Raw genomic sequence first — 13,207 nt, 5'->3', positions numbered from 1 at the left:
TTTATAGAGCAGACTCCGGAGTTTACCACATCTCACGCTGCTGCAGTAGCCGGGATAGGAGATAACTCTGCTCTCCATCTCTGCCACGACTTGTCAGTGAAGAATCACCCATCATCTCGGTGTCTGTCTGGAGCGCTAAGGCCCCACCAGTGAAATAGATTCTTTGTGATCACCCCAGGGTTACTGTACATATAAATATTCCCTGATCACACATGTTCTGGCCTGAAATGGCCTTAAGGACAGAGACAAATTTTATGAAGATGACCAGTGTCACTTTATTCATTAATAACTTCGGGATGCTTTTACCTATCCGGACGATTCTGAGATTGTTTTCTTGTGACATATTGTACTTTTCTGGTAAAATGGAGTCGATACTCCTAACGAATCTTTATGAAAAACACCAAAATAACGTGAAAAATTGTGAAAAAATGCATTTTTCCAACTTTGAAACCTTTCTGCTTATACAGAAATTGGTTATGCCACATAAATTATATATTAAATAGCATTAGCAACATGTCTACTTTATGTTGGTAGCTTTTATTAAACTATATTTCATTTTTTTTAGACAATAGGAAGCTTAAAACATTAGCAGCAATTTTTTCCAAATTTTCCGTAAAATTTCAAAATCAGATATTTTTAGGGACCTGTTCAGGTTTAAAGTGTATTTGAGGGGACTGTATGTTAGAAAGCCCCACAAAGCACCCCATTTCAGAAACTGCACCCCCCAAACTCTGCAAAAGCACATCCAGAAAGTGTTTTAACCCTTTAGGGGAGTCACAGAAATAAAAGCTGTGTAAGAAATTTGAAAAATTTTATTTTCTGTGCAGAGATTTTATTGTAATCCGATATCTTTCATAATGATAAACCTATTAGCAGAGAAATGCACCCCAATATTTATTGCCCCGTTTCTGCAGTTTATAGAAATACCCCATATGTGACCCTATTGCGCTATTTGACGCAACCACAAGCCTCAGATATAAGGGAGCGCCTAGTGAATTTCAACGCCTCCGTTATATTTGGTCATTTTTGACTGTACCACTTCAGCTTGGCAGAGGCTCTGGGGTGCCAAAACCTAAAAAACACCCCTAAAGGGACACTATTTAGAAAACTGCACCCCTCAAGGAATGTAACAAGGGGTGCGGTGAGCATCTGGACCCCACAGGTGCTTCACAGATTTTCCGAACAATGTAGTGTAAAAAAATTAAAAATGCAATTTTTTACACTAAAATGTTGTTCTAGCCTTCAATTTTCATTTTTACAAGGGGATAAAAGAAAAAAAAACACCAAACATGTAGCGCAGTTTCTCCCGAGTACAGAAATACCCCACATGTGGACATAAAGTGCCAAGCGGGCGCAGGACGCGCCTTCAAAGAAAAGGAGCGCCAATTGGCCTTTGCAAGCTGGATTTTACTGGAATGGTTTTCAAGGGTCATGTCGCATTTACAGAGCCCTCGTGCTGCCAAAACACTAGAAACCCCCCACAAGTGACCCCATTCTGGAAACTACACCCCTCAAGGAATCTAACAAGGGGTGCAATGAGGATATGGACCCCACTGGTGACTGACACAAATATGGAACAATGTGACGTGAAATTGAAAATTTTCATTTTTTCACTTTAAAAAAGTTAAAAAAGAAAGTGAACACAAAACGTGTAGGGTAATTTCCCGTGAGTACGAAAATACCCCACATGTGGATATAATGTGCCATATGGGCACAGGGCAAGCCACCAAGGGGACAGAGTGCCATTTAGAGGCTGGAATGGAGGATGGAGGCCATGTCGCAATTAAAAAGCTTCTGTGCTGCCAGGACAGTAGAAACCCCCCACAAGTGACCCCATTCTGGAAACTACACCCTATAAGGAATCCAACAAGGGGTACAGTGAGCATATGGACCCCACAGGTGACGGGCACATATGTGGAACATGTGTCGTGAAAATAAAAAATACAATTTTTTCATTTTCACGCCACAAATGTGCCCGTCACCACGGGGCCATATCCCCGCTGCCCCCCTCGTTAGATTCCTTAAGGGGTGTAGTTTCCAGAATGGGGTCACTTGTTGGGGGGTTTCTACTGTCCTGGCCGCACAGAGGCTTTGTAATTGCATCATGGCATCCTCTAATGGTAATGGCGGCCATATCTATTTAGCTGGGGAAAAGGGACATTCTAATTTATTTGGGGGTATTAGGCCAATTATTAGTTTATAAGGTTGAAAACTAAAGGTGTCCATCAAATTCAACCTGTGTTGATCCAGAGAAAGGCAAAAAAAAACCCTCGTGAGGCAGACGACAGTAGCCTCATCACAGGGAAAAAATTCCCTTCCGACTCTATAATGGAGATCAGAATAATCCCTGGATCAACGTGACCCCTGAAATAGGAACAAGGGACAGAACTTAGATAATGTAGAACTCCGATGACGTGTGGTGCGCCTTGAAGCGATCCTGTATGCAGAGGCCGAGGTGATCAGGACAGGCGTCACACTGGAAAATGGCGTCCTTCCTGATCCCCCTGTTACCCCACACTCGGCACTTCTTCTGGGGTCTTCTGTTCTCCAGTGTGGGGGACGTCACCTGGAAAATGTTGTCCTGGTGCGATACGGGGTCCTTCATATCCAGAAGCGCTGGGTCCAGTCCATGGCTGCTAAATATTAGGGCTCTATTACTGCTTCTAATATTTTCGGATCGTGCCGCAAGCTACAGTGGCTTGGGCAGCGACGGACCGGAAGAGGAGGGTGCTGGTATAAAGGGTTTTCCCCGTACAGGTGGTGACCTTTATCCAGAAGTGGGAAGATCAGTTCCCGAACGATCTTCCCACTAACTCTGAGGATGGGGAGGGACATCTGGGGGCTGGATTCGGGTGTCCCTTCCTTCATACACTAAGGGTACGTGCACGCTGCGGAATGGCGAAGGGTAACCCTTTGTGCATTCCGCAACTGGCACCCACCGGCGGACTGATGCAGGCGCGCGTCTCTGTCCGTGTCATAGACTCCATTCTATGCACGGGCGGATTCCGCCCTCTGTCCAAAGAATGAACGTGTTCATTCTTTGGACGGACGATGGAATCCGCCCGTGCATAGAATGGAGTCTATGACACGGGGGGAGACGCGCGCCTGCATCAGTCCGCCGGTGGGTGCCAGCTGCGGAATGCACCAAGGGTTATCCTTCGCCATTTCGCAGTGTGCACGTACCCTATATCTGTAAGTGTACCCTGAGATACTCTCACAGAGTTTGTAGAATTTCACGCCATACCGTGATCTCTTATTGGGAAGGTACTGGCGGAAAAGACGTGTCTGGGGGCCAGCGTATGCTACGCTACCCCCAGACACGTCACTGGATGATGAGGACGATGAGGATGAATGGAGGAAAGAAGGATTCCCCCATTCATCCTCACTGGCTGCTTCGGTGTCTGAGGCAATAATAACGTATGCCTCTGACGCCGAAAACACGCTGGGGGCCATCTTTATATGGGGATTGGTATATGGGGTATGCAAATGTGTAATGTAGTGTAGTGTAAAACTTTATTCCATGTAGTGTGGTTTAGTGTAGTGTTTTTTACGTGTTTTTTTGATAGTAAGAAAAAATATCCCTACGCCAAGAAAGGAGCTGCTGATAAATGCCGCACTTATGTGCGGTACTTATCAGCAGACAGTGGCGGTAGGATATAGGGGGGAAAAAACACCCCTACGCCAAAAAGGAGGAGTTGCTGATCAGCGGCGCACTTATGTGCGATGCTGATCAGTACTCAGAGGCGTTAGGGCGCAAAAAAATAAAAAAAAAAATTTGGAAAAATAAAAAAAAAAAAAAAAATCTTTTTAACCCAAAGCAACTGATCAGTGAATGATATTCACTGATCAGCCGCTAGGGGGCAGTAGAGCAACGCTGCCTGAGATTGCCGAGGCCCGCCAAACACGAGGACCCGAGCGTTTCCGAAGATTTCTGACGCTGGACGAACCCGGAAGTAACCCGAAGAAGACGCGAGGCCGGCGCGGACCGCAGATCGTCGCTCCGGACGCCCAGATCAGGTGAGTATGGTACACCTGCACCACACACACCTGTCCTGCACCCCTCAGCTACCTAGCTGAGGGGGGCAGAACTCGGAAAAACAGTTTTTTACAGTTTGATCGCCATGATGGGCCGGCCGGTACTTGCCGGCCTATCACGGCGATCGTGGGGGTGGCATTGGCGCCATCTTTCCCCAGTACACTAATGGCGATTGGACAGCACCAATCGCCATTGCTTTCCGGGTCACCAATGACCCGGAAAGCTGAATTTAGCTGCTATATGCTGATCTGTATTGATCAGCATATAGCAGCGATCGTCGGCACGGGAGGGGTTAATCACCCCCCGTGCCGACGAGCAGAGATGGCCTGCTATACATTATAGCAGGCCATCTTCCCCGGCCGCTGTGTGTGAACACACAGCGATCGGGGAAACATCGGGCGTAAGTATACGCCCGTTTGCGTTAAAGCCCAACCTGCGGGGGCGTATACTTACACCCGAAGTCGTTAAGGTGTTAAAGAACCATAATGGAGTATGGAGTTGTTGTTTTGTTTTTTTTTACTTTTAGGACCAGTTTTACTTGTAAATGGCGTATTTTACCATCTAAGGTATTGGGGAAGACTTAAATAAAGACGACACCTGCAGAAAGAAGCAGAGAGGAGCGACAGGCTGATATTGTAAGGGTGGTATTACACGGGCCGATGGGGGCTCTATAATACCTCTATTACTGGGCTTATTACACAGGCCGATAATTGTTTAACAAGGGCTGCAGGGACATCGTTACCGATGTCCTTGCAGCCTTTGTTTAAACTGTATACCTGGATAGGTATGTATTCCTCTTTACATATCGTCGGCGTCGGCCGCGCACCGCTATTACACGGAGCAGTGCGCGGGCGGCGCCCAACGATTATAGGTCAGAGCCTATATCAACGATCGGCTGATCGTTGTCTTTATTACACGGTATGATAATCGGCCAGATAGGGACGATTATCGTTCCGTGTAATAGTACCCTAGGGAGACGGCATCAAGCATCACTGTGAGTTTGGAGAGGAATGACTTGATCCTACACTGACACAGGACACGGGTACCTAGATGACCTCATGTCCTATGGTCACTCAGATACACACAGTGATAGTGTCTCTAGACACAAGAGGAGGCACATCGGGAGACTCTTCGACTCCCCTGTGGACCAGTTCCAGTCTGTCCATCCACAACTATTCACTGACAACATCATTACCTTCCCCCCGTACTCCCAGCAAAAAGCAGCCACTACACTTTGCATTAAGTTTTTCTCATTATGGTGACAAATAAAACCAGTGCTCTGTATATGAGACATTATAGTGTTAAATGATGAGGCAGAAGATACAAGGTAGATAAGTATTAGTTACCTACAGAGAGATTGATATAGGTTGGTATGGGGTAGGTAGGTCATGAAGTGGTCTTAGCATCTTCTTTTTCGGTTACTTGTTAGATGGTTGAGACGTCTTCAGAGTAGAGGACTATCCGGTTCATATATTAGAGATGCTGGACAGCTCCTAGCACCTGTCTTACAGGTCAGGTTTTTTTTGTAATAGAGAGATTTTTACTATCCCTAATGTCTACAGTTTTACCCTTCACATGCCATAGTAAAAGTGTCACTGTCATATATATATAATGTTTTATTTATTTTTTTTGACAGATATCAATAGTCCAGGCGATTTTAAGAAACTTTGTAATTGGGTTTATTAGGCAAATATGCCATCATCTGCAATCCAAAAGACTTTCCCCAGGTCCCCCCCCCCCTTTCTCTTTCTCATTCACTGCTCATTATCAGGAAATCTTGACTCTTTTACATCAGTCGGGCCCTGTGTAACCTGGGGAGGAGGGAGATTTGTCAGCTGCAGAGAGCAGAGAAAAAACGATTACCCAGCGGGACTCGTGTGAAAGCCAGTATTCAGAGGTTAGAGAGGTCAGTGCTGACTTTAGAGGAGATAGCCCGGTTATGCAGCTGTAAATTAACTCTTTGTTGCCCTGTTTTGGTGCCTCATCTACCTCAACCCCTCCCCTCTCCATAATAGAACCACGAAGACAGGGGGGAGAGCTTAAAACTGCTTTTTCATGATAAAAATGCAGTTACAAAGTTTCTTAAAATTGCCTGTACTATTGATTTCTGCAAAAAATTTAAACAACAGCCATACTTTAAGTGTTGGAATCTGTTTTCTTGCCTCAAGAAAAGGACCAGAAGATGTGACAGTGGTAACGGTGGGGAATCATGTGAGGTGAGTATTGCCTCTATACTGTGCAGAAGGTCAGATTACATGACATTGCTACAGCCTGGAAAAGCTCTTTTAGGGTGCGTTTACACGTACAGGATCCGCAGCTAAGTTGATGGCGCAGATCTGCTAAGGATCCTCTATGTGTGAACGTACTCTAAGGGTGGCATCACGCTTACAGGATCGGCAGCAGATTTGAATAACTGAACACAGCATCAAATCTGAAACACAGTGTACATGTGTTCTGTACACTTTAGGGCTATTTTCACACAATGTACATTTTTAATGACAAGAATGGCCGTTGTTTTCATAGTGAAATTGGTTGCATTGAAGTCAATGCAAACAACGATCATTCACACAATGTATTGAACAATGGCCGTTGTTTGATACAGCTTTTGAAATAATGAGCATGTGCATCAATTTTCACTGCATACGGCAGCATACTGTACAGCAGCGGCCCTCGGCAGCACCACACCTCCAGCACATAGGTTCAAAGAGCATGAAGTCATGTCTGCACTCTATACCATCAGGTAACTATCTTATACCAAGCCTCTTGAAACCTGAACATTATTTGTGAACCAATGTAAAAACTCTATCCCTTTGCAGTGGGGTAAGTGCAGGGTCGGACTGGGACCAGAGGATTCTCCGGTAGGCCCCGCCCCCGACTGTAATAAAGCTTTGTGCCGGTGTCCCTCCCCCATGTTTTAGCAGGGCCCCCCGCACTGCCTCTCCCCCCTTCCCCTTGCGGTCGCAAGAGACAATTGGGCACCCGGCTGATGCGTTGCTGCCTGGGGGTGTACTGGGGGTTCCCGGGGAGCGTACGCATCAGGAATGTTAGTGTGCGTCTTGGCACTTCCGGTACAAGGAGAGTGTATTAGAGACGCTCCCTGTACCGGAAACACTAGCCCCGGTGCACATTCAGCTTCCTGATGTGTGCGCCACTGGGAATCCCCAGGACACCCCCAAGGGAGCGACGTAACCGGCGAAGAAGAGGAGAATAGAGCAGTGGGGGAGCGTGTTGTTAGGTGAGTTGTGTGTTTGTTTGTTTTTATTTGCTGTGCACAGGGGGCATCTATAGGGGGAATATACGGGGGGGATGGGGAGCCATCGATAGAGTGAATATACAGGGTAGAGCCATCTATAGGGGGGAATATACAGGGAAGAGCCATCTATAGGGGGGAATATACAGGGGAGAGCCATCTATAGGGGGGAATATACAGGGGGGCAATCTATAAGAGGGAATATACCGGGGGGGGGGGCATCTATAAGGGGCAATATACAGGGGGTCCATCTATAAGGGAGAATATACGGGGGGGCATCTATAAGGGGGGAATATACAGAGGAGGCATCTATAAAGGGGGATAACACAGGGGTTGCCTTCTATAAGGGGTATAATACAGGGGGGCCATCTATAGGGGGGACAACAAAGGGCAAGGGCATATACTATAAGGGGGTCACATAGAGTCAGCCTACCCACTAAATAAGGGCACAAAGGGGACAGTACAGATGTGCAGTTTATAGAGAGATGAGGATGATGCCAGAGTGAGTAGTCAAATATGTCTGTCTGGCAGATTCTGTGGATTCATTGCTTGGAGAAACTCTCATAACGGCCCACAGCAGATGGAGAAGATGATGAAAAGGAAAGAACTCTGATCAGAGAAGACGTCCCCTGTGAGTCACCTGATATAACTGCACTGCACTGTAATGTATATGGTGTATAGAACCTGTGTAGAGCTGGGGCTACCTCTATATGACTGTATGAGGTGATAGCGATCTGTTTACATTGGATTTATTCAGTGGCAGCGGTGGTGGTATCAGTCAGTATGTGGTGGTATCAGTCAGTATGCGGTGACGTTAGTCAGTAACAATATGGTGATGATGGTACTGGTCATGGTGTAGTGGTAATATTTCCCCCTTGTATAATGATATTATTGGTAATATTGGTCTCAGTATACAGGATTTAGTCAGTAACAGTATGGCAATAATATGTATGGTAATATTTCCTTCCTATATACTGGTAATATCTGTCTTGATCAGGATATGCTGGGTTGTAGTACAGTAGTACAATCCTCTGATAACTGCCACTGTAGACAGATGTATTGCCTGCCCTTCAGGGCTGATGGTTTTCACCCACAGATTGCAGCCACCAGGAGACTCTGCACATAGTGATTTAATATAGGGTTGTCCACTCAGAAACTACAACTCCCAGCATACCCTGAGAGCTGTATACATGTAGGGTGTTCTGAGAATTTTAGTTCGACTGAAAATGTTATTCAGAAAGGATTTGTCACAGATACAGATGAATCCAGGAAAGGAGCGGGTCAGCATGTCGTGTCTCACTGGTTCTTTATTGGTGGGCCCCAAGGATCATTTCCTCTGGTGGGCCCCAAGTGGCCCAGTCCAACACTGGGTAAGTGTAATGTTCAGGTCAGCTTCCCATTTGATTAAATGTCTGGGGGAGGCTGATCTGGTGGCGAGATCAACAATGTGTTCATTGATGAAATGAGCGTTGTGGAGGTACCGTGCCCAAGGACAGAGACTCAAAGGACATTTTATAGAACCTATATGCAGGAGACGGCACACCTGTCTATCTATCATTAAAAGTGACCAATAATTCCCACATCTCCTCTTGTTTTCCATCAGGTGAAGATAATGGATGTCTGTGAAATATAGAAGGGACCTCAGTGATGTTACACCACAATGTGCAGAAGGTGAGGATCAGTATGACTATTGTCCTTGGCTGGTTGTTGCTGCCATAATGTTATCATGGACCAGGGCAGTTTCTAAGGCATTATGGCAACAAGGCAAATGTTGATAAAAGCGCATATACCTATATATTATAATAATGTCCCCTGCATTGTTCCATATACTTATAATAATGTCCCCTGCATTGTCCCATATACTTATAATAATGTCCCCTGCATTGTCCCATATACGTATAATAATGTCCCCTGCATTGTCCCATATACGTATAATAATGTCCCCTGCATTGTCCCATATACCTACAGTATAATAATGTGCCCTGCATTGTCCCCCATATAAGTTTAAAAATGTCCTCTGCATCCCCCCCCAAATATATATATGATGTCCCCTTATAGATGGTCCCCTCTCCCCCCCTTACTTATACCCCCTTATAGATGGCCCCCTCTCCCCCCCCTTACTTATACCCCATTATAGATGGCCCCCTCTCCCATATAGATGGCCCCCTCTCCCATCCCTTACTTATACCCCCTTATAGATGGCCCTCTCTCCCCCCCTCCCTTATAGATGGCCCTCCTCTCCCCCCTTATAAATGCCCCCCTCCCTCATAGATGGCCCCCTCCCCCCCCTCCCTTAGAGATGGCTCCATTCTTCCCCCCCCCCTTATAGATGGCCCCCTTCCCCCCCTCCTTATAGATGGCCCCCTCCCCCCCCCCTCCCTTAGAGATGGCTCCATTCTCCCCCCCCCCCCTTATAGATGGCCCCCTTCCCCCCTCCTTATAGATGGCCCCCTTTTCCCTTCTCCTTATAGATGGACCCCTCCCTCCCCCGCCCTTATAGATGGACCTCTCTCTCCCCCGCCCTTATAGATGGACCTCTCTCCCCTCTGTGCTCAGCAGATCAAAAAAAAAAAATTCACCTGACAAACCTACTCCCCCGTCGAACCTGTCTCCTCCTGGTCTGGCCCCAGATGCACAGCTGCAGGGGGTGTTCCGTCCTATGCCAGTGCGGCAGCGCGCGCATCACAGAGCTCCCTGTTCGCTGGGACTGGGACTTCAAGTACAGGGAGTGTCTCTAACAAGGACGGGAAACCGCCGACAGCCACGCATCATCCGGGGGGCCAGTTACCCCAAGCAAAATCATGCTTGCGGTCACAAGCGAGTGCAGTGGAATGGCAGTGGGGTTGGAGGGGGGGTCGGACGCCAATGATTCTGAGTGTGCTGGGTGCCCCCTAGCTGTCAGCTCCCCGTGCGGTCGCCCGGCCTGCCCGATCCTTGAAACGGCCCTGTCATGGCCGTACACGAGAACAGGGATGTCCAACCAGCCCACCTCACTGGGAAGTTGTCACAGAAGAGAGAACCCAACCTCTTCAGTGCTGGGCTCATACATGGTGTGTGGGAATCTGGAGCTGAATAGGACATGACATCTGAATGGTATTCTCTTCCCTGGCTCAGTGTTGGGTCAGGATTTGTCATTTCTGTATCCATGTCTATATTCTTCTATATCACAGATAGAAATACTGATGTGTAATAGAGGAGTGAGAGATATACTGCTGTGCTATGCAGGACTAATGTAAGCACATGTAGCTTCAGAGTGACTGGTTTGTGACCACTGTCCTGGAGGATGTATGTTCTTCACTTCACCTGGTTGGCACTGGTTGTGTAGGGGGCACTTAATACAGCTTTACCCTGTGGGTCTTATAGGGGGCACAAAATAAGGAACCATCACTGCATATGACACTGTGTAGGATATTATAGATAAGGATTCACTATTTCCCTATTGAGAGATGATATGTCAGCATTGGATGACTGTTATTCATATAAGATTCTTCAAGGGGTACTCCGGCGAAAATCTTTTTCTTTCAAATCAGCTGGTTTCAGAAAGTTATATAGATTTGTAATTTACTTCTGTATAAAAAGATCCAGTCTTCCCGTATTTGCCAGCTTCTGTATGTCCTGCAGGAAGTGGTGTATTCTTTCCAGCCTGACACAGTGCTCTCTGCTGCCACCTCTGTCCATAACAGGAACTGTCCAGAGCAGTAGCAAATCCCCATAGAAAATATCTCCTGCTCTGGACAGTTCTTGACATGGACACAGGTGGCAGCAGAGAGCACTGTGTCAGGCTGAAAAGAAAAAAAATTCATTTCGTGCAGGACATACAGCAGCTGATAAGTATGGGAACACTGGAGACTTCTAAATAGAAGTGAGTTACACATTTTATTACACATCTAGGCTGTTTTGCTGTTCAGGGGGATGTGGTAGCTGGGTGACTACTCCTGTAGAAACTATAACGGCTGCAACATTCCTAACTAATAACAAAAAATGAGACCGTGCTCCTGTGTGGGATGCAGAAACTCTGCTCCACCAGTGTAGTAATAATAATATTTATTTGTATAGCGCCAACAGATTCCGCAGCGCTGTTGAAAACCTGCTGCTTGCAGTACCCCTGAATAGTATCCGCTGATCACCAGGGAAATGGATCGGAATAGCTCTTCCTCAGACAGTGCTAGAAAAATATTACTTGTGCTGTTACCCCAATAAAGAAGGAATTCTCCTTATCATAATCCTTAGTTGTAGTTTCTGGTTGTGTCAGTGTCCGTGTTGTGGCCCAGTTCCCCCACACACTGTGGCGGAGTAACATGTCCTCATATAATGTGATCAGATTAACAGCAGAGCCCCCTCTAAGAAAATGTATTCTTTACCAGCAATATGAATAAAGACAAGCACACAGATGTAGGGGGGTAAAAGGAACATTTTATTTATAGATAATGCAGGGGGGAGGGGTATTATTATTTATATATAGATTTATGTATATGTGTAAATTAATCACCTATCAAACTAAACCTATTTTTGGGCTGGTCTCTAACCTTTGTGATATGGGAGTCTAATTTTAGATATGTTTTAAGCTAGTAAAGATAGGGATGTGTGACCTAACATTATAAGAAATGAACCCTATTTACGGCTATGTTGATCCAGAGGAAGGCGAAAACCCCATTAGGGGGAAAAATTCCTTCCTGACCCCAAATATGGCGATCGGAATAAATCCCAGGATCGAGCCGGTATCTAATCTACATGTACTAAGTGCTAGGTGTGAGTGACTGTACCTATCCTGTAGTGTGTGTGATGTGGATGTGGTGCGTGTGGTACTTACCTGGCCTGTGCTGAGGTGAGTTCAGGGATAATAGCCGCTACTCCGCGCCCCAGGACTACAACATGCGGCTATTGTTCCTGAACTCTCCAGATGGAAGCACAGGCCGCTCCTGGGGGTGTAGAGGGTCTTCAGGCTGGAGATGTCAGATGCCAGCCCGGGATTGGAGTACGCCATGGTCAAGGGCCTGGAGCAGTATCCTGATGGTAAAGGTCCGGCATGTAGATGTTATTGAGAGCGCTGATGTTCTAGGGCAGCCGAGGTGGCACACAGCAGCAGAGATGTCAAGTACAGGTCAGGAGGCTGGAAGCGGAGATCAGTTGGCACGGGCTCATCCTGCAAGACATAAGAGGAAGACGTCTGATAAACTTTTCTCTACAGCAGCTTCTGTTATAGTGGAATGGTCATGGTAATGAACCATCCAGCTATATAACAGCACATGTGATAGGTGTGCTGTGTGTATAGAGGCTGCTTACCAGATGGTCGTGGATTCCTTCACAGTCTAGATCTTCTCATCCATCTAAGGAGAAATAGAGACATAGTCACTGACAGACATAGAAGACAAAGATGGGGACCCCAAGCTAACAAGAACCCACTTTATTGAATTTTACCGGGTCCAACTTGGTGACATGTAATCAAGTCGTCCCGGGGGTGAAGAGTGTCGTTGTCCTCCGGCCACTGCAGATGTTGGTTTTGCAGATCTGTCTCCATCGGCCTCCATGGCGGTGTTACTCTCCTCTCCTCCAGTTCCTTCCAGCCGATGGTGGTGAAGAATGGATGCTGCCTGATGTTCCCGCACACACCCAGGCGCTCCTCAGGATTCTTGCGCAGCAGCTTCTTGATGAGATGTTTTCCGTCAGCGTCGATCCAAGATGGAAATTTAGGCCTCTCGGTGGTCATGGCCTTGAAAGCCTGTTGCATGACGGGGCCGTTGTAGAATGGGAGGCGTCCTGTGGCCATCCTGGACAGCACGATCCCCAGGCTCCACCAGTCCACTGCTGCGCCGTATCCTTTCCTGAGAAGCACCTCGGGGGCCATGTAGTGGAAGGTGCCCGCCATGTCACCGATGTTCCTGGAGGCGGTCACCCCATCTTCGGCCAATCCCAGATCGATG

General features: G+C 46.9%; 1 long non-coding RNA gene across 1 annotated transcript; it reads right to left on the bottom strand.

Moving 5' to 3' along the window:
• Nucleotides 1–11,771: 11,771 nt before the first annotated feature.
• On the bottom strand, nucleotides 11,772–12,730 carry LOC138772148 (uncharacterized). The gene is made up of 3 exons (XR_011359717.1): nucleotides 12,705–12,730; nucleotides 12,570–12,613; nucleotides 11,772–12,429 (listed from the first exon to the last, which is right to left on the bottom strand). It is a non-coding gene; the product is annotated as an uncharacterized lncRNA (long non-coding RNA).
• Nucleotides 12,731–13,207: the final 477 nt, after the last annotated feature.

The sequence above is a fragment of the Dendropsophus ebraccatus genome, chromosome 14 (genome assembly GCF_027789765.1).
Source record: "Dendropsophus ebraccatus isolate aDenEbr1 chromosome 14, aDenEbr1.pat, whole genome shotgun sequence".
Classification (NCBI taxonomy): Eukaryota; Metazoa; Chordata; class Amphibia; order Anura; family Hylidae; genus Dendropsophus; species Dendropsophus ebraccatus.
The sequence above is the reverse complement of the archived record's forward strand: the minus strand, read 5'-3'. Positions and strand labels throughout refer to the sequence as shown.